The following is a 27,762-nucleotide window of genomic DNA, read 5'->3' as shown; positions in this document are numbered from 1 at the left end:
CGTTCCGTTCTTCCGATAGCAGACGACACGGCATGATTGACAGCAGATATCACGTCACAATCGACGTCATGGCGTTCGGCGCGGTTCAAATTGACGAACCGTATTTGGCTCGGTGGAACGAACCGCCTCCGTTCTATTTTGGAACGCGTACAAGATCGCACCCCTTGTGTCCTTCCGCTATCCTTCCCTGTCTTTGCGCTATTGTCAACCAAAACTAAAGCTATAATTTTTCGTCCAAAGGGAAGCACCTCCCCTTTACTACATGGCATAACCTATAATAATGCTCCGATTGAATTTGTAGAACGCATCAAAATTCTAGGCGTGTATTTTTCTTCATCGCTGCTATGGAATGACCATATAAACTTTGTAACGCAAAAACTGAGTCAGATAACAGGTATAATAAGCCGTAACCGTTACCTTCTTCCTACATCAGTTAAAGTATTATTATACAACACCTTATTCGCCTCTCATCTCAATTATTGTCACCTCGTATGGGGCACTACAACTGATACGAATTTAAACAAATTATTTTTATTACAGAAAAGGATAGTACGCGTCCTAGCAAATGTTCCGTATGATTCACACACTGAGCATTTATTTGACAAGTTTAAAATTATCACAGCTCACGAAATCTATAGGCGTCGACTTTTGCAGGATGTTTATTACATGAACAGGAAAAACGATCTATCCCTTGTTAAATTATCATGCTTAGAAGAACGTGTCCCCTTACATTTCACAAGAAACACAGAACCCTGGACTGTGCACCATTTTAGGACTAATTACAGCTCACAAATGCTAAAAACAACTTACCAAGGCTTTTAAATGCTTACAACAAATCTGGCATTGATATATATGCCCTTACCCCATCAGAATTTTCTCTACTAATTCAGTGTGACTAATATTAATGTTTATATAGCTATATATGTTTATATTTCAGAAGTGCAGATTAGATGAGTTTTACAGCTTTTTGTTCACATTTATATTACATATATATGTGTATATATGTTTTTTTTTTGTCTGTCATATGTGAAACAACTACTCACTTTTTATGCATTCTTGCAAAACTGTGTATATATATATATATATATATATATATATATATATATATATATATATATATATATATATATATATATATATATATATATATATATATATATATATATATATATATATATATATATATATATATATATATATATATATATATATATATATATTTTGTTAAAAACACGTGGCAGCTCCGCGCTGCCCATGTCTTGTGGTCATAGGGGGCAGGGTGTTTTTTCAAGCTGCACTTGCAGCTTTTCTTCCCTGTCTCCCCCAATTTATTGGAAATAAAGATATTCATTCATTCATTCATTCATTCATTCATTCATTCATTCATTCATTCATTCATTCATTCATTCATTCATTCATTCATTCTTTCTTTCTTTGCGCTATTGTCAACTCGTGAAAACCGCGCGCTGCGTCATGCTACTTCAAGTTACACAAGCTGGTTGAATAACAGAGAGCATCCCGATATGATTAAGGATTGTGCTTTCGTTGAACCCTGTTTTAACAGTCATTTTGCCACCGAACTCAACAATGTAGATACACTCAATGCTCGCCATCAATGTTTTTTGGGTGTCGTCTGCTCGTAGATTCGAAGCCGAGCAAATTCAGCATCATCGTCTGATCAAAGCACACACACACACATTAGCCAGAGCAAGAGATCAACACAGACCGCCGAGCGTCCTGGCTTTCTGGCGATGTGAAAGCTGAAATCTTTGGAAACACAACTTGTACAGCATCAGTGTAAAATACACCGTAAGGGGGCGTAGTGCGGAGCTCACATGATAGGAAGTTTGGTTTATGGTGTGCGTGCGTGCGCCCGCACGTGTGTGTGCGTAGTGTGTGTGTGCGTGCGTGGTTAAAAAGATAGGCAGGACATTAGGCAAAATAAGAACAAGAGCTGTTCAACATACAATAAGTCGCCGCCCTTAACAGCCGATGACAGCCTACACCACACAGTATAAGAAAACGCACCGTTGCTCTTTTGATAGGTAGAGCCACGGCCTATATTCCATAATGCTGCACCGTTTTCGTAAGACGGGTTAGTAGTAGCCGGCAGCCTGTCTCTGGAGGTTCCCTCTAGCCGCGGCAGCGACCACGCAACGGCCGACCAATGAGGGCGCCTGGCGTTCAGCGCTAAGGGGATTACGGGATTAGCGTCAGGAACGACGCGCCGCCCAACTTTTACGCTTCTCAGCGACGCGGCACCGCCGAACGCTGCAGCTTACACCGTAGGCGCCATTCTCTCCGCCTGGTGCGGCCCCGTGTGTTCGACACAATGAAAGGCCGACCTTTTCTTCTTTAGTTGCGATTGCTCGTGCAATCGGCGTCCTCATTCTGGTTTCCGTTCTTCGCAGTGGCTTTGCTTTCCATTTGCTTAGGTGACGAAATGCGGCAGGATGATGGCATTAGGCCACCAAATATGAGACTCCTCACAATGAATTCCGCACAATATAGCATGGAACCCGACGTATCCAAGCATGTAAAACTGCCTACAGACCGTCCAAGCACACCATGCACGGATGTATCAAAATTTTATATGCTAGTTCTGTTCTTTCATGCAGCCAGTGGTAAGAAAAATAATAGTGAAGCAGGTTACTCTTGAACCGGGAGCTTAAGTTTAATGCTTGCGTTCTGTGGAGTATGTCCTTGCTATTCGGCATAACCAGTGGGCTCATCTATATGACACCTCGTGTACTGGCAACAGCTAGTGCAGAAGCGAAAACGTCGGACGAAAAATTTACTATAATAATTTGGTTTTTACGCTGCTATAATCTGCTATAAGCTTATTGTAATGTGGCAAGTGCATTCAAATGTCCTAAAGCGTTATGTATGTTTCCTCAAATCCGTCTCAATTATTGCGTCGACTTAGTCTTCTATTTCTGCATAGAACATTTGGACAGCCAAAAAAAAGAAAAAAAGGAAAGAAGGAAAGAAAACGTGAGACTACCTTTCCGCCTACAATTGTACTCGCTATATGGGTAACATAGCGCTGGGCCAACCGCAAATGACAGGAAATAATTTCTTCTTGGTGATAAAGAGTCATATTTTTTCAGAGTTATAGGGCTTTGGGTGTCAAAATACCTTTCTGATTATGATGCACACCGTAGTGGGGGACTCCGGAAATTTGGACCACCTGGGGTTTTTTTAACGTGCACCTAAATCTAAATACACGAGTGTTTTCGCATTTCGCCCCCATCAAAATGCGAAATGGCCGGGATTCGATCCCGTAACCTCGTGCTTAGCAGCCTAGCGCCATATCCGCTAAGCAACCATGGCGGATAAAGTGTCATTCTTTTTCTTCTCTCTGCGCTCCCGACCTTAACACCATCCACGTAAACGTTCAGTCTACTTCCAAGGATTCCTACTCAACAACAACGTCGTATATATCAACTAAAATGAAAGCAAAAAGTGAGTAGGCTTTCTAGTTTACACAATTATTGATTCGTTCACTCACAAGAATGCTAATCGTCTGAAAACAGAGCCCTGAAGATAAAAAGAATGCCAACGCGGTTTCAAGGCTCATTCACTTAACGCAAACTTTCGCCTCGCGTTGGCGTCAGTTGAAACGAACCTTCTCGGGGAACGGTGCGAGCGCTGAACTGCACGGGAGGCATCTTCGGCGCCGAGCAGCGCAACCATTTCCTTCTTGTTCACGCCAAGCGTTGCGATGGAAACAGCGCGCGCTCTGTGGCGCAAAGCGTTCCGTGCTGCTGAGGATTAGCGAGTCAGGTTCCCCGGGGCGCCCTTCTAATCCGCTCGGTTAATCCCTTTCCGAGCCGCGTCGACGGGCACCCGGCGTTTCTTTCCCGGCTCGCCTATAATTCCTCGCTTGGTAGTTCTTTCTCGACAGGAACCAACTTGCCGGGATTCGTCGGTTCATGAACGTCACTCTTTTGCCTTCCGGCCTTTGTAGTGAATAATGAAGTAATCCGAAGCGTCAGCTTTTTAAACCCCAATTTTGTGATTGATTCGACACGGATGCTTATGCCACAGATGGAACACGGGAAGTAAAGAGAGGGAGAAAAGACTGGTGTAGGCGTTGTAGGGTGGCGCTTCGCAGGCGGCTTTAAAATCGAGCCGTGAATTGTTGAATCTACAGCGTTACACGCAGGAGTGAGAGCAGAATGCGCATCGTCAGTCACGCGGAATCACGCCTCATAATGAGATGTTTATTTGTTAATTCTTTAAGAACAACATCTATATACGAAAGGGTTCAGTCATCCTTGTCATCTCTTACTACAATTCAAGTACGTATGCGAATTTTTGAAATAATTTTCTTCTATGAAGCAAAAGTGCTAAAAACAATAGTCAAAAAGTTTTTGTTTGCATTCTTTGCTAAAAATGCTACATAAATTCCACCCGCCATGGCGACTCTCTGGAATTATAGCGTTTGTTTGTTACTTCTCTCTCTCTTTCTCTTTCTCCTCTCTCTCTCTCTCTCTATATATATATATATATATATATATATATATATATATATATGTATATATATATATATATATATATATATATATATATATATATATATATATATATATATATATATATATATATATATATATATATATATATATATAGATTGCATTTTTGATGATTGCTCGAAGTCGCCGGCTAGCGTACCGTCCGTGACCCTAGTGAGACCTCGGAAGAACACAGCAAACGTGCACCTGCCGAGGTTTCTTGGCAAGTTAATCAGGCCTATGTACACTCCTTGCGATTTAGGCGCAATGCATTTCCAGTTCAATTTAATGATTAATTTTAATAATGTGACTTTATTACTTTTACTAATCTTTAAATTCTTCGTTTAGAGTAGCTTTATATTTGTTGTCATACAAGGCAAAAGTGAGAATAAATGCCGACGTTTCCTACACAAAATAAAAGTAAATGGCCAAGTGCACGCTGCGAAAAATCTAAAAATCACGTAAGACGCTTTCGGCAAAATTATGTGCCCTGGGTACATATTATCAGAGAAGATCTTGGGATCAGAAGAATAGCAAGCACAGTGGGGCACTAGCGCATCAGTAAAGTTTTGGGAGCAATCAGGAATATCGGGATTTTAGTAAACCTGATTACGGTTTACTTTCGGCCAGTCCTTGTCGATGCAACTCCCGCTCTTTTGGAACCACGTATCTTCTGTAGTAGAGCATAACTTTAGAAAAAAAAAATGCGGCGTTTACTCCTTCAAGGCGGATGCACATGAGCATCCACCAATGGGCGCACACTCTGGACTGACGTCACGAGCCGGACGGCCGGTGACCCCGCCGATGGAGAAGATGGCCGCCCGCGCTTCGAACTGGGCCAAATCGCGTCAGTCGTGTGCGTCTGCCCCTCGTCGGAGTGAATTCCCAAACTGTGTGTGGCGGTCTGTCATGCCGGAAATATTACTGCGAGCTTACGATGCGGCATTTGTGCCACGCGCGTTTATTCTGAGCCGCCATCCGGCGACGAAACATTGCAGCGAGCATCGCTGACGCTGCGCTACACTGCAGGCTTGCAAAAAAAAAGAAAAAAAAAGCGCGAGAAGAAACGAAAAAAAGAAAACTATCAGATTCTTGAAAATAAGTTTGTGAAAACAAAACAAAAAATATAAATCTTTTATTTTGCGTCGGCGATTTTTCTATCTTTGTTAATTTTTTTTATTACCTATATTTTTTCTCTTGATGTATTCTATATTAACTGCTTTTATTTGTCAATGATATGTGTACTTCTCTCCGCCCCCCCCACAGCCCACCCTGTAATGCTGAAACTGCCGCTGTGGGTACTGTGATTAATAAAATAAACAATAAATTATGCTATTTAAAGCTAAGAGTATTTATTTAAAACTATGAATGAAGCATTTTTGTATCTTTCTGCCTCGATCGTCTTCTCACCTCAGATTTTCAATGGTTTCGATAAATGCATTTTTTAGAGCACTCGCTAAATGGCAACTGATTCATTTTAGGCGCGGAAAACGAGTTGTAAATGTGCCATGTACATGTAAACCAGCGCAGAATCCATGAAGAGCTGCTCTTTCTTCTTTTGCCTGTGGCAATGAAGCTATAAAAGCAGACGAAGCGCAGCATTGTAGAAGGCACAGGGTTATTTTTTTCTCGTGCTCTGGCATGTGCTGTAGCAGTCCAATCACGATAGCTCTACAAAACCACTCATCAAAATACAAAACTCTTTATTTGTACCGAGAATTACTGTTTTAGAAGCGCGGTTTTTTTGAGCGAGACTATTTTAGTCGCGGAGGCAATCGGCTGTCGCGCTTCGCCCATCTGAGCGGGGCCTCCCCTTTTTTTTTCTGAATTTGTACGCGATTGTAGTATTCCGTGTTTTCTACGGCGCCAGCATGTTTCAATAGCTATCGAGCACGTGTTCGGCCGTGTTGCGATCAGAATGTGGCACTCACGACCACCACAATTTGCACTTACTCAGGATCATCTGCATTTTGTCAACTCATAGAAGCATTTCTTTAGAATGCGTACTTCATAGCTGATGTCACTATCTTTTTTTTTAATCACCGCTTCTATCGGTTTCATCAATTTGTGTATATTTGTCTGATACGTGTGTAGTACTCATTGTCATGCGTCTTCTGTTTTGAAGCTAAGTTTTAGCTGTTGTGTCACTGGGAGCGGAACATGTCAGCCATGTAACGTTCCTCATACGTGCGCGTGCTCATCTTCGACTGCGTCGTGGCTTTGCGTACGTATTCGAACACAGTACACGCATGTGTATCAGGACTCGGCATAGCGCGTGGTGCAACGAGTCTTTGCGTTTGGTCTCTATATCTTCAGGACTGTGCAGGACCATATGCAGACCTGATTTACCATATTTAGATGACACCACTCTATATATAACGAAAGTCTGACGTTTCTTTTTTATGATACAATATTTCTTATGATTACTATTATGGCGAAGAGGAGTAGCCGTTACAGGCATCAACGTCGTCTTGTAGCTAATTTGGGACAGTTACGAGTGTGTAACGAGAATGCTTAAGCTGCGCTGGTGACCAGGCATTTTGGCTACCAATCTAGAGCTCGCCGAATCGATTGAGGGTTTGCAGGTCCCAATTATTTCAATTGACGTTTCAGTATAAAGGCTGTTGTATAGCGTTCTCACTCAAACTACAACGCTCCTCTCCACTTCTCTACAAACATACACTGGCGCAGCCGAAGGCTGCCATGACGACGATCGCATGAGGACAATGGGATGACGGCGACTGTATGACAACAATGGAGCGACCACGTTGGTAGCACGATGATGGTACGGCAATGATTTATCGAAGAAAACAGCACTAAATAGAAACACGGATGTGAAGAAAGCAGACAGAACGAGCGGTGTCTGCCAGCAATCGGCGTTATTAGTTTTATTGGTTTTTATTGAATTTACTGTTTTCTTCGATGGATTCATACCAACGAGCTCGCGTTTGAGCCCTTTTAAATGACAATAATTGCATGACAAAGACTGTAGGAAGACGAAACAATGACGACGCGTTGGCACGACGTAGATATAATCGCGATTGAATGATGATGGCGATTACGACGGAATAGCGAAGTAGGAATGACGTCGATCGAATCACGAAGGCGGTATGACGACAATGGATGACGACGACTGTATAACAAAGTTAGCGTGACCAAGACTGTATGACGCGAATCGGATGACAACGATGGCGTGAGATGCCATGACGATGACGGCGTGATGACGATGGCACATAATCAGTGGCGCATGCCCAGTGGCGCGTGTTTGTGCGGACAGTGGGCTGCACTAGCTTCGGGCTCGGCCCACGACTGCTGGACGACGCCAACGGCGAAAAACTGAGCAACGGGCTAAGAAAAAGCAAACGCTGTAAAAAAGAATGAGGACCAAAATAACCCACGAAATTGTAGACGAAAAGCAGGAGCGAGCGGGAAGCGTACATAAGTACTGGTATAGCGCCTGAAAGCTCAGCAAGGAGGCGGAATAAAAGAAAAAGAAATATCTGTGCCGAACAAGTGCGTAGTTGGCTGCCAGCACCGAAGCGAGTCGCGCAAGCTGGAAGCGAAGCCGGAATGGCGAAACAGTCGCGCGCTGGGAGGAAGGAATCCCCGAACAGCTGTGAGGCGGGCAACCCAAACCGAAAGCGGTGAGACCCACCCCTAATGCGCTGCTAGTGGAGTACGCTCGACTGCGTTGCACCCCGTTGTCTGGGCTGCACCGGGGCCTACGGCTCTGCGAAGCAAGTAAGGAGCCGCCGTGCTTTAACACAGCTCGCAATTACGCGTGGCTCTGAGGAACATGCGGATCATTCAGGAGATGGAGAGGAAACAACGACAGCCAGTTTCATGGTATTTAAGTGCGAACGGAAAGACACGGAAAAGCTATACACTTGTCTTTCTGCGCTTCAATACCATGAATCAATACCAACCGGCCGAGCTCTCCTGAAGACCAATGTGACCTGGCCTACGTCTTGTTGGCTACCCTGGAGTGGGCAAAGGGGATGAACTGAGCCATTTGGTCCACGTTCTTTGTTCTTGTGCGTCGTACGGTGCGCACTACCAGGAAGAACACAAACTGACACGAGGAGGCGCGAACGGCGAGCTGGATTCTATTCAGATCAAACTACATATTCGACTGTGAAACACAACGATGCATGACGAGTGCGTAAAAGAAAGCGGGGAATCTACTCAAGAGAGCCTCTCAGATGAGGGATTCGAAGAAAGAAGGAAAATGCGAAAGGAGAGCGCAAGAGAGTTCACGACCACAGTAGCAGATGGTATCAGTCTGTAAACGTCTTTGCAGGTCCGTTAATGTTAAGAACGTCGTCATAGAGCACACGTAGCTTTCCGGCTGATGAGGCAATCCAATCAAAATCTTTGCTTCTGTAATGAATCCACATGGCTGAGCGCACTCCAAGAAAACGGACGTCCAAGCGGGCGGAGTCGACGGTCATTCAGTAGCGCGCAGGCCTCTGCATCAGGGTCGTCCGATTCGCGCAACAAATTGTGGCGCTAAACTCGCGCTTTTCTGTAATAGGCAGTGGACGCTGTAAGAACGTGTGTCTCTGAGACTGCCAAATTACTGATTTACTTGATATGATATTATAAATGATGGTGACTTATACAGTCTTCACCACAGCGTTAAACTGTTGTATGAATGAAGACTGATAGGTGAAATGCATCATACAGCTGATTTGTGAGCCAGCTGTGAGCGTTTTGTTTTCCGAAAATCACCTCACGCTTTGCAGGGGAGAACACATTCTTGTAGTTAGCACCGATGATGTGTGTAACCTTTTTTCCTGGTTTCCACTTTTTTTCTCTTCTTCTTTCTCCTTTTATTCCCTTTACCCCCTTGCCAGCACAGGGTATAGCCAGCCGGTACTTACACTGGCTAACCTCCCTGTCTTTCCTCCTCTTTGTCTCCTCCTCCTCCTTCACCATAACCGCCATCAGCCTATTTTTATGTCCACTGAAGGAAGAAGGCCTCTCCCAGGGATTTCCAATCGCCATTCTCTTGCGGAAACTCATTCCAAGTTCTACCTGCAAATTTTCTAATTTCATCAGGCTACCTATTTCACTGGCGTCCTCTACTGTGCTTCCGTTATCTTGGCACCCATTCGGTAGTTCTAATAGACCACCGGTTATCTGCCCTACGCATTACACCACCAGCCCCGTCTCATTTTTTGCTGTCATTGTCGACTATAATATCGGCCATGCTTGCTTGCTCTCTGATCCACACCGCTCTCTTCGTTTCTTTCAACTTTAGCCCTAATATGTTTCTTTCCATTGCTCGTTCCGCGGTCCTTAACTTCTTCTCGAGCTTCTTTTTAACCTCCAATTTCTTATATGTGCTAGCTTAGAATGATAAGAGAATGATAAGTATGTATTATATGTTGGTACCGGTAGAATGTAATGATTGAACAATTTTTCGTAAGCTCCCGGTCATGGCTTCCTAATATCTGCCGTGTAGACTACAACTCATTTTCTTTCGTTTGTAAATTTGGTTCTCATGATCAGGGACCCCTGCAAGTAATTTACGATGACAGACACGCTCCTGCATGAATTCAAAAGGCTGATTGCCGATCATGCATTCTTTGTATCTCTCCGGGAACTTACGAAACATTATACGTTGCCTGCTAATCGTCAATGTACTCTTGTACTTCCTCGGCTAAGGTCTTCAATTCCTAGTAAATATATAACATGCGTATACATGCCTGAAGGGCCGTATTCCGATGAAAGCAGAATTTTATTCACATAGTTGCTTTGGACATATCGTTGTAATGCTGTTGAGCTGCTTTGACTGTTATATGTCGCTCTGTCGTCGTATGCGCATTAACTGGTGCAACGTCCTTCTTTAACGCGAACAATGAGCATATTAAGTGCCCAAAACCCTATGTGCAACTCTGATACCTGGCGAAATGTTCTGCAAAATGTGAGCACCTTCATTTAAAAGTCAGTTTCCTCTGAAGACTCACAAATTAGAATAGCCATTTTCCGAAAGAGGTACATGGCAGAATGCGCTGGCAAGTTTTCTGCAAGATAGGCTTAGCTTCTTCCGTACTGACGACCCTTTCCTGGTGAGAAGCTCAGTTGAGGTGGTAGACTACCTAAGGAGCAATCAAGACGAATAAATGTCAACCTCCTTTATCGATGTTAAGGGTCTGTACTACTTCATGCTTCAGGCTGCGATGTATTGAAGGCTGCACAAATAACTATGGCGCAATCGCGTTTCAAACTCAGAGGAACATTTCATCCAGTGGGTTCCTAGAGCTCCATGGTGAACATATGTTGAATGTGACGGGCTCATCTAACTTCAGTAGAAAGGAGTTTGTATCGGGTCATACTTAGCCCCTGCCTGGAGCGACCTGTTTCTTGCCCAAATTGACAGACGTCTAAAAATAAATTATGCAGAACCCGCGCACTTTCTGAATCTATGTAAGCGAAGCTTTCCGTGCTGGATGCTTTGACTGACAATAATTCCCGTTGATGTTGACGGCTAAAGCTTAATTTCTTCAACGTTTAGTCGAACAGGACAGTGGTGAGTTGATGCTAAGCGGGTACCTTGCGGGCACCACTGCTGTTTGTCTGCGTCGTACGTAGAACACACAGGGAGAGGTGTTTCCTAGAGGCGCTGTTGCGCGCCATATTTCATAACCTCTGAGAGGGTTGATCGTTATCATTGCCTCACATGGCGCATCCAACCGTGGCAGGAGTATTACAATTGAATTGGATAATGGGCTGTACGTGCGAAAACCACATTCGAATTATGAGACACGCCGTAGTGGCGGACTCCGGATTAATTTTGACCCGTGATGTTCTTTAACGTGCCCCAAAATCTAAGTGCACGTGCATTTTATATTTCGCCCCCGTGAAAATGGGGCTGCCACGGTCGGGATCAAATCCACGACCTCTAGCAATGCCGTAGCCGCAAAGCTGCCGCGGCGGGCATAGAAGTGTTCATTTGATGGTTTACCGCTTCCGTAGTGTCGCCTGGCCCCTGCGGTGCCCTTTAATTAATGCGGCTCTGCTTCTGCACGCCGTGAGTAGTTTGTCCGCTTGACGTATTTGCATGGTGTTTGAACCTTGAAATTAATCTTATACGGTTTCCTCGCAACCGCTGTTGTATAGTAGGAGGGTTTGCTTGCCTTAATCTCACGTCACCTTCTCCGCCCTCTCTTGTATGGGAGCTGCCTCTTCTCCTCCTTCCTCTCGACAGTTCTATTTGCGCCCCCTCTGGCCTCCTACATTACTAGAAAGAGAAGCGCTGCAGTTCCTGCAATGCTTCTGAGGGGAGTCACGGATAATTAGAGCTGTCAAGAAGCTCATGTGGCGACGCCCAGAGAGCTCCAGAGGGCATGTGCACATTCGACACGTTGGAGTGAAAACGAGTTTCTCGTGTCGCCTTTTCTGTCTGGCTTGCTCCTGTCATGTATATAGAAGCTTTCAACCACCACCCCGACGTGGTGTGCCGGACAGCAGCAGCCATAGCAGCCACAGCAGCAGAAGTGGGAAAGTCGAAGGAAGAGGCAAAGAAAGTTTCGCTTTAAAAACTTGAGATGCTACAGATCTTAAGAACTTGAAGTACGGGGACAACTACATAGTGTTGTATTAGTTCAATTCAAGTAACACTGAAACAGTGAATGACGTGGCTGCCTTGTTCAATGAATGTCTTGACAATTTGGTTATTACGCGTGAGCTATTTAACAATGACGCCATCCAGTTCTTAGACATCAAACTAATTTTGACCACCAGTCATTGCCTTTGGGAATATTACCCTCGAAAAAAATAAAGATGCTGCTTCCGCATGCCTCTTCACATTCGAAGCTGGTGAAGCGAACAATCGCAAACCTACGTTTGGTGAATGCACTTCGAAAATCATGCCTCCGCCGGATGCCTGGAAGTTTTTTGAGACAAGAAGATTGGCCGCTGCAAGCAGGGTGCCCTGTCCACGTACATTTATCAGTGGTGACAAATGCGCTGAAAAAAACTAAGGGAGCCGGGTGGTACGTTCATTCACGAAAGTAGAAAGAAAGTGGTTGTATCTTACATACATGGGGCATCACATAGTTTAAAGAAAGTGGCCTGACAAGTGGAAGCGGATGTTGCATTTTCAGCTACACGAAAGATATATCAAGCACTTGTAAGGCCACCGATCGGTTCAGAAAGGCTCGCTGAGGATGCACGAAGAACCACCGGCCGTCGTTCGTGCACTGCGCGCAAGGTGTCGTACATGGCTTGCCTTCCTCGTGCGGCAATGTGTACGTGTTAAGGGAACGTAGTTATCGAGATGGGCACGACTCCGTGCACTGTGATGATTGCAGATGTAAACGACTGTTTATGGAATGTTCAGTCATGTTTAGAAATTAGGATACGCGGCCAATTGTCGAAGCAAGCTTGATTGTACAAAAGGCTGCTAACTGCGTCAGCGCCCCGTTGATTGCTCTGAGCAGAAAAGAAATTGCCTATCTGGAAAATGTTGGTTTGCGTGTCGCGACGATTTTTACTCGTTTTGTCGATATAAGTACCATGCTCTTCTGAAATAAAATGAGTTGATAGTAAGCGCACGTCTTGTCGTCTTTCTTGTCCGTGTGCTTATCGCAATTACTAGTGCCTGTTCGCGAGGTGAAGAGCAGCTGACACTTCATCTGTGCGCCAACATCTCCGCTTTATCACACCAGTAAAAGTGCAAGGAATGAACGTCTACTTTTATTTAGGTGAACGTTGAACAGTCTGAAACGTTGAAACGAAAACGGGAGCCCTTTACTGCGGTGTCTTTCAAATTGCATAGGTGTCGATTTTTGCTGTTGAACTTGATCATTCATTCGAAAGCAAGAAACGTAGCGTCCACCTGTCTTCCCCCTCCACCCCCACTACCCCTAAACAAACAAAAAAAAAGGAGCCTGGGAACTTTATAGTGGGTAATCAGGGACGTCATGTTGGAGGGCGCCGGAGTAATTTGGACCACCTGAGGTTCTTCCACGCGCACCATTTCTGCCCCATCGAAAAGGAGTCCACCACCCTGGCGCGAAGTCCGCATAGATGAAGCGCGATCAAGTAATATTTGTTTACCGGTGCCGCGGACTAAAACCTACAAGTTTAGAAATGCCGTTGTTATTACCTCTAATCAGTATTCCGACATTACAAGACGACTGCGGCAAAAGTACGAAAATATTGCAACAGAAAAAGTAAAAAAAAAACATATTCTTTGGTATTACTCGCCAAAACAACGAGCTAACTATGCGGCACGCCGTAGCGTGGAATTCCGGATTAATGTTGTCCACCGGGGTACTTTAACGTGCAGCTAAATCGGAGTGCCACGAGCATTTCTGCATTTGGTCGCCCTTACGGATCGACTGCCTCACGCAAATATTTACTAAGCTTTCTCCCGTCACTTCAAACTGGAGATATTTACTTCCTCCGATAGAGTGCGCGGATGATCGCTTACATGCACAGCGAAGCGCATTCGGGAAGACAGGCCCCGTGCTCGAAATGAACAAACAACGGCCTCAGAAAACAATGAAATGGAAGAAACTTCTCAGCGACTTTTATCTATAGATGAAGAAGGGGCGCGAAAGAATGTTCCAAACGCATTACGCTTCAAGTGGCCCCATCAATGTGCTTCCAGTGGATCACGCTTAGCTGCGCCAATGCCTGTTGTTTCAAAGGAGTGCACTCCCGTAAAGACATTAACAGCATGTGCCGGAGAGCATGCACAGTATTTTCAATTCTCGTGCTGTTGGAAAATACGAGCCCACGCGAGTTGTTCCTTTCGCGCTTTCCTATTTGTTGGCTCCGCATTAAAGGGTTGATCCAAACTCTACTTCTCTGCTTGCGACATGTAACTTACATGGACGAAATGTGCAAATAAAGACATAAAGGGAGTGATCACCGAACAACATTATGGTATGCACTCCAGTTTTCGATGCTGCGCGCACGGGGATAGCGGGAGCTGTTACCCAAGGAGTGATAGCCTAGCGAAATGCTTGACATGCTACGCCACGTGAGATGGAGAGGGATAAAATAAAAGGGCTGAGATAAGCACACGCACACGCACTAACGACGCGCTATTGCATGAAACCTTAGTAGAGGCCGAAGTGAAAGCTTTTAGCTCGGGGTCATTTACACGATCTCCCTGTTTGAAGACACTTCAAACACACACGCAAAAAAAAAAAAACTCTTATTACGCAACCAGTGCACGGATTTGAACGAAATTCAACTCCGCGCAAGAGACACGACTGAATTGAAGAGACACGGCTGAATTCGACACATAATTTTTGAATGGCTCTTCAAAAAAGGCAGGCGATGCCGTTTAATGGCATGCGTCAAAGACAGTTCGCCCGGTTCTCTATCCCAATACAGCTGAAACCTAATGACTGTGAAAAGCCAAATCTTGATATAAGACCTCACAATCTTTGCGGAAATTTTCGAAAATCTGTAAGGTTTAAAAAATTTGGAAGCACAAAGTTTACGAAGGGCCTTGTCCTGACGTTTTTATTGTGTCGCCCTGTTTGCGCTCAAATCTGTTTCGAAGTTTACCATTCGATAAGTCTGCAACAAAAACAGACGCATTTCTGTACAGTGCACCTGATACAGAACCTGAAGCTTACAATTGTTGTATGTAAGATTAACGTTTACTTGAGTTTGTTCCATTGTTTAAGAATATTTTGCAAATGAACTGAAGGCACGGGTTTAAGGTATATTTTAGAGAGGCCTATATAACACCACTTTTATGCGGTTTGCATGTTTTTATAGCTTCAGTCTACCGAATTGCGATAACATTTTCTCTAATAATAATAATAATATTTGAGGTTTTACGTGCCAAAACCACTTTCTGATTATGAGGCACGCCGTAGTGGAGGACTCCGGAAATTTTGACCACCTGGGGTTCTTTAACGTGCACCTAAATCTAAGCACACGGGTGTTTTCGCATTTCGCCCCCATCGAAATGCGGCCGCCGTGGCCGGGATTCGATCCCGCGACCTCGTGCTCAGCAGCCCAACACCATAGCCACTGAGCAACCACGGCGGGTAACATTTTCTCTAAGTTGCCTAGTGGTAAGCTTCATGCTTGCTCGTCTAAATTCTACGGCTTTCAACAACTGCTGTACAAAAGGTTGATAACCCGAATAAAGAAATATTTTCTAAATTATGTATAGTTTAACTTATTCTTTAAGTGCGATAAAGCTAATAAGCGTAGGTGGGGTAATTGTCAAGTCAAATAATTTCAGCGTCCCTATGTATTTAGATAAAAGCCCGCATTTTACATCTAATTAGGCGGTACTTTGTGGCAAATTAAGGTGCACCAAACGGGTATGTTTGACGATACATTCAAAGGACAATTTCGGTACTAGAGATCTCATAGGAACCATGAAAAGATATAAAAACGTGCTCCAAGAAGTATGGCAGGTAAACAAGTTTTCAGCTGTGCTGAGAGGTTTGCGCGAATGAAAGATTGACTGGCACGACTCACAGGAGATAAACCTCGACAGAGCATTCAGTCAAAATGTAGTGAAAAATATTGAAAGGGTATGCATTTTCAATGCATGTATTTGACGCTATTACCATGCACTTAAGTGCCACAATTTCTAGTGAACATTCGTTATGCATAATACATCACTAAGAAATAGCACTCGTATCAGTTGCGTCTGTATCAAACGGCACCCACCGTTGAGCGTACAAGCGCTTGACTTCTGGAATCCGGTTACAAATTTTAGAGACGGCTTGACTCGGCGTCTGAGCACAGCAGACGCCGTATTTGACACGCGCGCATCGATCACTTCTCGTTTTTTTACTCCCCGGTGGTGCGTTGCAGATCAGGTGCAGTCTGGTTAACCTCCGTGACTTTTCCGGCATTGCCTCGTTTCTCTCCATCCCTGTAGGATATTTGCATTCGAACGGCCAAGAATCCGCCAAAAACTAACGTCGGAACAACAGAGACAAATACAGCAGGACGAAAGGTAAAAAAGGAGATACGTAAGGAGAAATAACTCGGGGTGCCGAGAAAATGAAACGGGCAGCGAGAAAGTGAGCGCGATGCTCGACGCGGAGTAGAGGGGAAGCACCACAAAAGGATGCCGTGTACGGAAAGAGAAGCGAGCTCGACCACTGCACGGCGACGAGCAAGCGAACCGTCGCAGGCGCGCATCTTCGCCCATCGCTTGAGTGGGTCGGCGGAACGAGAGGGATGAGGAAATGTACGAAACGGCGGGTGCTCCTTCGGCTGAAGCACTTCCCAAGAGACGACGAGAGGAGCTGGCCGGACGATGCCTCGTCTGCTTCCATTAGGGGATCCCAGGAGCCGAGGAGGCTCGCGAGCTATCGCCCGTCTCCCTCTGCTCCACCGCCGAACCGGTCGCCGGTACGAATGCGTCCGTAGTGCTGCCCAGTTTCCCTAGATCCATGCAGGGAAATGTGAGAGCCCCTCATTTAGGCAGTTTGGATTTGCGGGTCAAACATTATAGGTATTCTGATAGCGGAAAAAGGGATGAGGACAGACGAAGCACGCGAACGCCGTGTTATAAGAATCCGCCGTGGTAGCTTAGCGTTCCTGAGCACAAGGTCGCGGATTCGATTCTCGAGGAGTCGCTGCCGTGGCGGCCGTAAGGGCGGCTCGAGTACCGATCTTTGGGTTTGCCTTACAAAACTACAGGCGTTCAAAATGAATCGAGAACGGTCCACTATACGCCATCCCTTACAACCCACTGTTCTGCTGCTGGGAGTTAGATCGCATAATTTGCTTAGAAATGCGTTCACCTGAGTGAGTAGTGGGCGGAGGGAGGAGGAGGAGGAGGAGGAGGGGGCTCACAGTGCACTTGATTTTGTGATCATCCGAGGTAGAGATTTTTTGCTCGAGGAAGAAGAAGAGCCATTCAGCGCCAATCGCGGTGTCAGCATCTCTTTTCGCGAAAGGACAATGACGGTCAACGCGTTGTACTCCCCACTGAGAAGCAGCGACATGTTTTCTTGAGCTCGTGCAACAAATTACTGCACATGTCAAGAAGGTAGGAAACAAAAAGAAAACTGAAGTAAGTGCTAATTCAGCACTCTAACGGCTTTACGCCACTGGTGCAGCAATGCGCTTTTTCGATACAGCTTATCTTTCCTAAGGCGATGGCTTGTGTCGCACAAGTGAATGAGCACCTCTGTTTATGCGTGTACTGCTTCGGAATGGTGAATAATATGAACGAATTAATCGTACGCCAGTCAGTACACCAGCTTGTTTGACTGCCTCAATCAAATAAAAAATAAATTTCGGGGCTCTACGTGCCAGAACCACGACCTGATTACGAGGCGCAGGCACGCCGCAGTGGGGGACTGCGAGTTCGTTAAACCACGTGCGGCTCTTTGACGCGCGCCCAATGCACGGTATGCGAGCGTTCTAGAATTCTGCCTCCACGCAGGGCCTCACAAAGTGTCCCTGCGAACTACGTCGCGTAATTTCGAGCAGTGTAAAGGTTACCGCGGAAACGAATAGCCACCCATGAACGCACCCCAGTGTTGAATTCTGCGCGCCACTGAATCAGTTTGCTTGACGCTTGCCGGAGCAGATGGCGAACATGACAACATATTGTACATGCAGTAGGGCGGAGCGGTTAAGAAAACATTTTATTTGCATTTCTAGACTCATTATGGCGCCGTTTTGGCACCAAGTCTGAGTCCCGTACTACACACCCTATCTAATGTTTGTAAGGTGCGGCCCCTTCAGGGTCATCCCGAACATACCTTGTTCTACTTTTTGAAGGACCAAATTAACGTTTTTCACCACCACCACCAGCTTGGCAAAATATTTTTATTGATATGGGTCTACATAACATATTGCAGTAATTGTCTATGGACCATACTTTTTTTATTTCAAGTTCGTTAAACTTGGGGGCACAACATGAAGGAACAAATAAACGAATGCAGCCATTTAAAAAAAAAATTCATATGTTCCAGCTATGCAGATTCAAATGCTAATCAGTTGCTTCGTGTAAGAGTGAATCATACTGACATGTGCAGCATTCAGAAACGTATTAACGATGACTTCAGCTATAGTTCGCAAGACACGCAAAGCCTGTCAGCATCGTTCGAAGAGCAAATGATTAGAAGCGATTGAGAACTTCGGCCACCTCTTCGTAAATTAAGACCGGTATGTAGAATGAGTGGACACTCGAATCACCTAAAATCCTCTGTGCGCTCGTTCTTTTGGTTCGGCCACGCTTCCACGAGTGTTTCCTGCGCTGCACCGTTTTGCAAAGGCCACGCACGTTGCCTTTCTTCGGGGATTCACTCGGTGCGTGCCTCTTCCGTCCGGGCCAACTGTTGGCCGGGCCGTTTTCGGGCGATTATCTTTCTTCTGCTTTGCCTTTGTTGCCTCGTCACCCTGATTACGTTTTTTCTCTCTATCATCCGCTCGAATCGTTTGTCTCTCGTGCTCCACGCTTCTTCTTTCCGCCACCCGTTTCTTTCTAGACTCCGATCTGCGTCCACTTGCCGACTTTTTTGTTCCTTCCTGCTTATCGCATTGTTCGGGGGCTCAGGCGAAGGGCGCACAGGGAGCGTTCGCGCGGGAAGCCGCTTTATTTACAGAGCGTCCTCGCGGGCGAGCCTGCACTGGCGGGGGCCGAGTTTGCGTTCTTCTGTTCCCGAAGACTTGTCATCGTCCCGACCGCATCTGTTATCATTACGGGGAAGTCTCGCTCGCTGGAAAAGGCTCGCCAACGCCGTGCCCCCTTCCGCGCGAAGGTTCGCCCGCCTCGCGAGAGATCGGCAGACCCCGACGCGTTCCTCAAGGGCAGCACCGGTCTGCCTGAGACGTGTTTTTCTTTCCTTTCGGCTAAGCCGGCGTCCAAGACATATGGGGTAAAGAATATCAGCGAAAAAAGTAGCTGAGTCATTCTCGGGTGTGAGCGACAAATGAGTGAGTACTATGCTGAGTGAAGAAGTCAGAAAGGCAACAACGGAACGACCAGTTGTCTGTTGTGCGAGTGAGGTATGTCTTGGAGGAGACAGACTGCACATACATTTTACACGCTTTCGAGTGCACTCTTATCGGCTCATCTTTATTCTTTGGTGGATGAAAACATGGAGCGTCTTCTCTCGACATATGGCCGTTCCACAGCGTGTAAATGCGTAGCGGAGTTGTTGGGACCGCGTTCAGCTAATGCCGCTTCGTTTTATCTTACGCAGCGAAGCCTATCTCTTGTTTCTGAGTGCGAAAATATAAATCCATTGACAGTTGTTGTGTCTATGTCAATCACTCACTCACCTTTCTCGGAAATCAATTTGGCAGAGTTTAGTCGACACCTCTGCGGCTACAGAGGGCGCTGCGTTGTGATTTATCTCCATCGTAAAACCAAAAAGATGCTTCGAGGATGTGCATTTGTCGAAATTACTCTTTACTTAGTGCCCGCAGTGTGTGTGTATGCGCGTGTGCGCTTGTGTGTGCGTGGTGTGAGTGCGTGTGCGTGCGTATGCGTGTGTGCATGTGTGTGTGTGAAATTATTATAAGCGAGTTTCTTTAAGGCGTATCCCAGACTAATGGCAAATGCAAAGTAAAAAAAAAAGACGTCAAATAATTTACTTTAGGCAATTAGAGCTGTCTAGATGGTCGTTGCTGCTTATCAGCCGATGTGCTTATTTGCCTCCTTCCTGTATATACATACGCTCTTCAACTCACGGTTCCCCGAGCTTAACATTTTGTCGAAGCAATTACGCGCCCTCGGAGACGCATTCCCGCAACCAGAAAATTATGTTCATTACGCGGTCAAAGCGGATCCGAGGCCCCCGAATGCGAGAGATAAGAAAAGCAGCGACAACAGCAGTCTGCCTCCACCGCCGAGGCTTCCCCGAAAAGTTATGGCTGCCCCGAAAGGCGGCCGGCGCGTGCGCAGTGGGCACTCGTTGTTTTTGCCTCTTAACGACTTCTCAAATTACCGGTCGCGCGTAATTTGCCACCTGCCATTGCTTAACTCTGACGCCCTAAAAATGTGCAACACAGCCGAAGCTAGCTCTTGCAAAGGGAAGTTTTTAAGGGCCGTAGAAGATCTGTAGTTCCTTGTCTTTTCAGGTCATTTAAAAGCTCTGTCTACACCTGTCCTGCAGCTCAACTCTTGTTTGGCTTGTTTCGCTCGCGCTGCGTCATGAACGCTACTCTTAAAACAACTTGTGCTACACAGAGTGCACAGATTTCGAAAACTGCACAGACCTATTAGCTGCCTTTAAAAAAATTGTGTACCATTCATTCAACGAGATATCGTTTGCATCTATAAAAACATATAAGCTTAAAGTCGTATGCGTTTCGCCAACCATAAGATAGCATAATAACAACCAATGTGTGAAGAAAAGAAAATAACCACGCGAAGATAACAGTGATTCGTAAATGGGGAGATCCGTGGGGTCTTTCTGCAAGGCTAGAAGTTCTAAGAACGAGTTCTTGCCGTATAAACAATCTGTGAGCTTAATGCAGTCCACACTCTGTCCAGGAAAGCACCTGTCCTACTGTCTGCCCGTACAAGTTTGTAAACTTATAAGCAACTTTTAAGCTAGGAGAGCTGAGGTACCACGTAGTTATTTGCATGTAGCCTCTAAGTGGCTCACTTAAAAAATTAAATTATGGGGTTTTACATGCCAAAACCCCTTTCTGATTATGAGGCACGCCGTAGTGGAGGATCCCGAAAATTTCGACCACCAGAGGATCTTTAACGTGCACCTAAATCTAAGTATACGGGTGTTTTCGCATTTCACCTCCATCGAAATGCGGCCACCGTGGCCGGGATTCGATCCCGCGACCTCGTGCTCAGCAGCCTCACACCATAGCCACTGAGCAACCACGGATGGTTCTAAGTGGCTCATGGCCTTGCGCTCTATGGTCAAGCTAACTTAGGTTAGATACATGGGTTATGCGCAACCAAATTAGTATAACGTCGCAAAGCAGTGTATAGACAATCTATATTCAACGAATTATTACTTAGGGACACTTTTCGCCACGCAAGTTGAGGCAGGCAATATTGAAAAGCGCTTCTCAAGTTCGACAGCGGCGGTTGGTATACGCTGCTATCAACTGGTTAGTCGTGATGATCAGCCATACAGTATGGCGAAGTCACTTACCAGCGAGTAAAGGATCGACACTAGCCTTGCGTAGACCCAGCTCTCCACTGCCTCTCGATAGACGCCGCTTCCATTGTGCTGCACAGATTTAAAAAGAGCGCAGTGCCTCGGCTCCTTAACGTTCTTGCATCGTCCACCGCTCCCTTACTTCGCCGTGTACAGCACCTCCCCCCCTCCCCTTCTTCACCCCAACCTTATTTTATTTATTTTTTGTTCCGTGCTTTTTTTCTGGATTGAGTTGTTAGTTTTGCCTCGCTTGGAGGAAATAATCATTATGGATGTGATCTACGCTTCTTGGCCATTAAAATTTTGTTTTCTTTCGCGTTCTCGCCCCCTCGTGTTGCGCGTATGATAACAGGTGAAAGAGAAATGTGCCCGTTTGCGCTAAGCGATTCTGCACAGCGACGGTCCGATGCCGCGACACAAGGCTCGTTACGTAAACGAGCGCGAACGCTGCTTGACGGTAAATGCGCGGGAGGGCACCCGCAGCAAAAAGGCCCCGGGTTTCAAGAGAACACGCTTTTGTCACGGCACGTGTTGCTCATTAACGGAATCGCTTGATTCGTGTGCGTACAGACCCGGAAGTAGGCGCTCGCATTTTTATCGCTGTCCCTCAAGTAGCAACCAAGTATGTGCAACGAGAGTGGTGTAGGTGCTACCTCACGTCTTTCTGACAAACGTTTTGTGCTAGTCATGCGTCTGTCTTTGTTAATTGCTTACGCAGTTACATTTTCTAAAAAAAATCTTTACGAAGTGGGATATACGGCAAGTTCGGCCAAAGGCAGAGCCGGCTGTCCCCCAAAAAAGCTAGACAAAATAAATAGATAAAGAAGGAAAAATCATGAAAGTACAAGACATCGTCATATTTCTGCAAGAACATAGCAATACGCTAAAGGAGCAAGTCTGCTAGAGACTACTTGGTTCCAGCGTATATAAAGATTGACAACCTTAGAACACAAATCCAACATGTGTGTCGCGTACCCAGTCACTATATTGCTGCTTTGCCAGCAATAAGGCCTCAAGCCACTTTTACCAAACCTGTTCCGACGCAACACGGCTACCTTCCGTCGGGCTTTACACCAGCAGCAATACCACTCTTATCCCTGTGATTCCTACGACAACCACAAGTACGCTTCACAGTACCAGGAATTACGAAGACCCTTCAATCAACAGTCGCTCTACGTCAGTTCACACTGTCATTACTGAACGAGGCATATATGAACAAATTGCGCATATTTACACTGATGGATCTGTCTCAGCCAGCAGCTCTGCATGCACTGCTATCATCCCGGCCTTACAAGTCACAATTACGTTCAATGTGTCCCGTATAACAATCTCTATGGCAACAGAACTTGCCGCTCTACGTGCCGCATTTAATTACATCGCACAAGCCAAACCTCGAAAGTGGATCGTTTTTTTGTGACTCCAAGGCAGCCCTTCAGAGTCGGCAGTCAGCCTTACAACGCAAGACTCATGAACAACTGGTGTTTGAGACCAGAGAAGTTCTTCATCAAGCACTCATAAACGGACATGACATCATTTTCCAATGGCTCCCGGAGCACTGTGGCATCCTCGGAAATGACCTTGCTGATGATGCCGCCCACTCAGTCCATAAAGAAACCCTGACACTTAATATGCCTTTATTCAGGGCAGTCGCTGCGAGGAGTCTTCGCTTACTTGATCAAACGAAGACTGAAACTTCGTGGAACACTCCCATTTTCTTCAACTGCCGTCTCCACCGGATGGATCCTATACGTTGAAGCTGCAGATTCCATTGAACTTCTCCCGCCGTGATGCAACTTTACCGTGCCGCCTCTGCCGCCAAAGGTGGCTTTTACGAAAGCCTTCTCATTCCTTATTGGACTGTAGGACACACCGGTCTGTGACTCGTGCAACTGTGAAGAGACTATCGAGCACGTGTTGCATTTTTGCAGTCTCTATGACAATGAACGCGACGTTCTTCGTAGGGTGTTAAACCGATTAGATAACGGAGAGACTAAGATTCTCGGACCATGGCCCCACGCGTCGCAAGCTTACAAAGCGACGCGGGCAATGCTACAATTCATGAAATCAACTGGCCTCAGTGACCGATTATGGACGTGAAGTTAAGGACATCCGCAGTTATTCACACCGATAGTACTTTCTTCCCTCCCTTTCCTTTCTTTTCTTCCCTTAAACCCCTTCCCCTATCTAGGGTATTAAACCGGACGTGCGTCTGGTTGACCTCCCCACCTTTTCTTCGTTCCTTTTCTTCGTCACTAATCACATCAAGCATGGCCTTGGCTACATACCAAGAAACTACCGCCTACTATTTCTGTTCGCTTAAAGAATTGGTAGGCGCAAGACAGGCCAAAGTTAGAACATGAATGTGCAGTATGGAACTGGTGTGAAATCTTCAGCGATATATAGAGGGATCATTTTTAAGTATTACGGAATATTTAAGAATCGCCTGTTGCTAATATATTTCTACTTATTGAACTGGATTATTCCCAGAGGCGGATATTACTTGCAGGAGAAATTGAAACGCGTGTTCAACTAATTACCAACAACTCAATAATTGCCTTCCTTCTTGATTGGCACATATGGAAATTTGCAAATTGTAGCCAGTGAGCTTGCGAGGCGTATCCACTAGGAATGAATTTCCAGAATGTCAGCACTTTGGAGAAATGCGCCATGAAAATCTCCGTAAAAATGCACTGTTCCACGTATTTTTTTAGAACAATGCTCTTTTACGAATTAAAGCACAAAAGTAACTGGAATGCTCGCGTATTTGGTCCCACACTTTAGGAAATATTATCACGGAACGGGTTTGCTCCCGGAAAGTCATTTCAAAGGGGTACGTCTTGGAAGCTCACCGGCGACAATTCGTAAATTGGAATACATGCCGTGACGTAATTAATTAAGAGGTTAATGTGTATTTTTTTTAATTAGTTGAATATGCGTTTCGATTTCTCGTGCTAGTAATGTCTGCCTCTTCGAATAATGCAATTCAAGGACAAGAATTATGTTACGCCACAGGTGATTTTAAAAATTCATCAAATCTTAAAACTGATCTTCCCGTAGAACCTATGCAGTAGACTCAAGTTTGTCCATAATCACGTGGTACGATTCATTTACTCTGACTATTCATCCGTCATCAGTGTTACTAAACAAAATGTATGCTCAGCTTTATAGCTATGTTTGCGTCGTGAAATCACCTGACCTTGCATAAGTTCTACACATCGACGCTCGAATATACCATCATCGAGCTCGGCGCTTGTTATCACCTTCTCAGCCAAACTGCAGTTTACCGTCTTCGGAACGCACATTCAGCGTCAAAAGCTCATGGACCGCGGAATCTGAAAAAGAAATTTGATGATTCCGCACTCTAGGGACGCAGGGTGCTATTCAAATTCACAACACATGCCAGTATAGACTAAACAACATTTTGCATTGTTTTACTTGCTGCGGGCCTAACTGCTTTGAATCAAACTTGTTCGCAGAACCTCGGCCACGTAAACTTTTTGACGGCGACTGTTCTATTGAACACCTGTATATTTTTGTTTCATTCCGCACACTTTCTTTTTTTAGTTAATGACCTTCCAGTAGCTTTATGCAGTACTTTAGCCTGGCTAATTTTCGACACAGCCGTCGTAGACATGATGTATGAAGTATAACAACGCTCATGTAATACGTGATTATTAGCACAACTAAGGTATAATAAATATGCAAAAAAAACAAAAAACAAATAAAACATACTGATATTTCCCATGGAATCTTACTTCAATGTCAGCACCACTCCAAAATTTCCACCACTCCACCACTCCAGGCCATTACTCCAGGCTGAAATAGCCATGTTTTGCGGCACTATGGCAGAATACGGAATGTGTAGCTTAGTGGGACCGTAATAATGGCTCAGCTGCCGTTGTGCTATTGTCGCACAACGAACAGCACCATTACGTTTTGCTTATAGGCAGTGAAGAAAACAATAAATGGTCTTACATGGGTGCTGGTGGGATCATTACAACACCACCACGCCGATAGGGGGCGTAAGCAATACTAATAAAGGGATGTTTCTAGCAAATCATCACGTTTCTTTCCTATGTTTCTTTAATAGTTCAGTGCGTTTAAAGTAACGGTCGAATATTATTCTCACAGAATTATCGAAGAATTGCGCAAGTATTAATATTAGGGATCAGTGACCTGACTCTACAACAAAGTGAGTCAAGAACTGAACCATAGAATGCAATAGCAAGTGGGATACAATACAAGTGGAAAATACATACAAGTGGAAAATAAATACAAGTGGAAGCACTTGTATTTGCAGCCGAGGACAAGATCTTCGTGCACACTTCGTGGGTTTAACTAAGGAAATCATCTGCGGTTCGAATCTTTTCATCATTTTACACGATAGGTTGCATTAACACGCCCCTGTGTCTTTTCAAAAAATTTTCATTGCTTCTCTGCGTTCGTCGACGTCAGATATGAAGGCCTTCAGTTTTTCTTAAATTTCGAGAACTTTGATCAGGTTAGAAAGCAAAAGAGGTGAGGCGTGCAGACAGGACACAATAGTAGAGAAGTGGACAACATGAACGCCTACTATCAACTGAAGGGAGCACTGAGGCGAAAAAAGAAAGAAGACACAAAACTCATCTGCGCAAGCTCTGCAATGGTATCACCCCGTGTCAGTCGGGCACATGTGCCGATCTACGTGAGAAATAGCTGTTAAGGCACTTAATCTCTTCCTTATGTAAAGTAATCGAAGGTTGACTCACGCATGCACTTCCACCATTACAGATATGCCATGCCTCTACCATAAGACACGTATCTTCATTCTTGCGTCTGTAAAATATCGTGCATTCATGTAACTCCGGCGTGCAGTTACAATCTCGGCAATGTAGCGAAATATTAGAAGGCGATCCATCAGTTAACGACCTTTTATGTTCCATTAGCCTCTGATTGATACACCACCTCGTTTGCCCTACGCAGAACTTGCCACAGCTAAGGGGAATTTTATAAACCACACCCATGCGACAGTCAGTAAAACTGTTATTATTGTGCTTCACTGGACGAATATCTGCTCCTTTTTTTGCCTTTTACCTCCTCCTTTTTCCTCTGCATGGCAGCGCATATCTTACCATGCTTATTGGCGGCAGTGAAAACAACATCAACATCATATCTACTTGCAACTTTTTTAAGCCCGTGCGATACTGAATGAATGAACGGAATAGCCACTACTCTTTTTTTGCTATTACTGCTTTCTGTAATCACGTTCGTCTCCCTCGAAAACGACTTCTTTAGGCGTTCAACCACAGTGGCCACTGTAACGCTAGAATAACCTGCTTCTAAAAGGCGCTGGACTGTGCACCAAACGTAGCGCTCATTTTGTGCGTGCACGATCCGGTGAGAGAAGAATTAAGGCACGACATGGCAATTCCGTTTTTTATGCGAAGCATATTACGAGAGCTCAACCCAGCTCCTCAGGCGCGGCGGTGTCGCCTTGAAAACACGTGACACCGTGACGTCACGACAGAGGAGAAGTGGCTTTTGGCTCAACTCTTGCAAGATGGGCTGGGTGGGAATCGAACCAGGGTCTCCGGAGTGTGAGACGGAGACGCTACCACTGAGCCACGAGTACGATGCTTCAAAGCGGTACAAAAGCGCCTCTAGTGAATGCGGTGTTGCCTTAGAAACGAGCTGTTTCTAAGGCTCAGGCGTGCGTCGCTTGCTCAGGCGCACATTTCGTTGCCGCGCCGAACGCTGCGTTGCTCGACGCTCACCGCGTCCAATGCGGGGCGTCTAAGGCGAAGCAGAGTAACGCATGAGTTGTTTCTTCGTCCAGCCGAACCAAATATAGCCAAGCAACAGCAGTTCACCAGGCTAAACAGTGGTTCAACAACTAAAATAAAGGCTAGTATGCTTCGCATCCTGGGCTTAACCTTACCTAAGCCACACCCATTTTTTTTTACTACTTCGGAATGCTTGGATAGAAAGTTTAACAACAGCTTCGAAGATCTTGCAGAGTACTGCCAACAAACGTGATCTTGTTCGAAGACCAAGGAAATGTATAGAAACTGAATTACGCGTCGCTGAGGGAAATTGCTTGGTAAACTTTATTCGTCCTCTATAAAGTTTAAATTGCTCACTTACTAAGGTAGCAGCGGAATCACATTCTTTCCTCT

At 45.3% G+C, this 27,762-nt stretch overlaps 2 protein-coding genes across 17 annotated transcripts in view; one reads left to right on the top strand and one right to left on the bottom strand.

Moving 5' to 3' along the window:
* The window catches only part of LOC135905854 (uncharacterized), a 210,523-nt gene that overhangs the window by 112,739 nt on the left and 70,022 nt on the right, over nt 1-27,762 (bottom strand). For 8 of the 12 annotated variants that reach the window (XM_065436962.2, XM_070524506.1, XM_070524507.1 and 5 more), the window contains one exon: nt 21,602-21,679. The exons of 3 other annotated variants lie outside the window; for them this stretch is intronic. The gene's annotated coding sequence lies outside the window, so the exon portion shown is untranslated. Of the gene's footprint in view, nt 1-21,601; nt 21,680-23,278; nt 23,409-27,762 lie in introns of those variants that run through there. One more of the 12 variants, XM_070524515.1, reaches the window with a different exon arrangement.
* The window catches only part of LOC135905855 (uncharacterized), a 163,623-nt gene that overhangs the window by 86,649 nt on the left and 49,212 nt on the right, over nt 1-27,762 (top strand). The window lies entirely within an intron of this gene.

Source organism: Dermacentor albipictus, chromosome 8 (assembly GCF_038994185.2).
Source record: "Dermacentor albipictus isolate Rhodes 1998 colony chromosome 8, USDA_Dalb.pri_finalv2, whole genome shotgun sequence".
Lineage (NCBI taxonomy): Eukaryota > Metazoa > Arthropoda > Arachnida > Ixodida > Ixodidae > Dermacentor > Dermacentor albipictus.
The sequence above is the reverse complement of the archived record's forward strand: the minus strand, read 5'-3'. Positions and strand labels throughout refer to the sequence as shown.